Source organism: Eurypyga helias, unplaced genomic scaffold, assembly GCF_000690775.1.
Source record: "Eurypyga helias isolate BGI_N326 unplaced genomic scaffold, ASM69077v1 scaffold33721, whole genome shotgun sequence".
NCBI classification, from domain to species: Eukaryota; Metazoa; Chordata; class Aves; order Eurypygiformes; family Eurypygidae; genus Eurypyga; species Eurypyga helias.
In genome coordinates, this window is record NW_010233413.1 from 1 (window position 1) to 217 (window position 217).

The following is a 217-nucleotide window of genomic DNA, read 5'->3' on the forward strand; positions in this document are numbered from 1 at the left end:
GACCCTCTGCCGCCGAACCAGGCGCCGCCAGAACGCACGCAGATGCTCAGACCTCCCTCCCAGGGAAGGGCGGATGTGGTCCTGCCAAACCCCCGCCTGCTTCCGAGGTAGAGCCGGGGTGCCCAAGCTCCTGCTCATACCAGCTCTTCCAGGCCGGCACGTCTGACTCGAGCCCCTCGCTGCGGCGATTCCTGCCGAGGGGGACCTCAGAAAGAGG